The following is an 882-nucleotide window of genomic DNA, read 5'->3' as shown; positions in this document are numbered from 1 at the left end:
TCTTTTCTTGCTAATACGTGTGGGTTCTCTGTGGATTCTGGTTATCAAACCTTTGTCAGAGACAAAACCTAAAAATATTTTCTCCCATCCTGAGGGATGTCTGCTTGCTTTACATACTGTGTTCTTAGCTGTGCAGAAGCTTTTTAGTTTGATCGGGTCCCAGTAATGTATTTTTGATGTTGCTTCAATTGCTGGGGGCGGGGGGGACGGGGACGGGGTTCCTCCTCATAAAATATTCTCCCAGGCTGAGTTCTTCAGGTGTATCCCCTGCACTCTCTTCTAGTATTTTTATAGTTTCATGACTTAAGTTTAAATCTTTTATCCAGTGAGAATCAATTTTTGTTAATGGTGAAAGGTGTGGGTCCAATTTCAGTCCTCTACAGGTCGCCAGCCAGTTTACCCAGCATCATTTTGTTAAATAGGGAGTCTTTTCCCCCACTGAATGCTTCTGATAAGCTTATCAAAGATCAAATGACAATAAGTAGCTAGTTTCATCTCTTGGTTCTCTATTCTGTTCCATATATCTACCTCTCTGTTTTTGTGTCAGTACCATGCTGTTTTGATCACTATAGATTTACAGTATAGTCTGAAGTCTGGTAGCGTTATACCTCCTGATTTGTTTTTGGTTCTGAGTAAGGTCATGGCTAATTGAGGATTTTTCTGATTCCACATAAAATGTATTATGTTTTTGAGGTCTTTAAGGTATAACAGTGGTGTTTTAATAGGGATTGCATTAAAGTTGTATATTGCCTTGGGTAGTATGGACATTTTAACAATGTTGATTATTCCCAGCCATGAGTATGGTATGTTTTTCCATTTGTTAACATCTTGAGCTATTTCTTTTCTCAGCATTTCATAGTTCACTTTATAGAGATCTTTCAC

The sequence above is a fragment of the Otolemur garnettii genome, unplaced genomic scaffold (assembly GCF_000181295.1).
Source record: "Otolemur garnettii isolate 467f Iridium unplaced genomic scaffold, OtoGar3 scaffold00371, whole genome shotgun sequence".
Classification (NCBI taxonomy): Eukaryota; Metazoa; Chordata; class Mammalia; order Primates; family Galagidae; genus Otolemur; species Otolemur garnettii.
The sequence above is the reverse complement of the archived record's forward strand: the minus strand, read 5'-3'. Positions refer to the sequence as shown.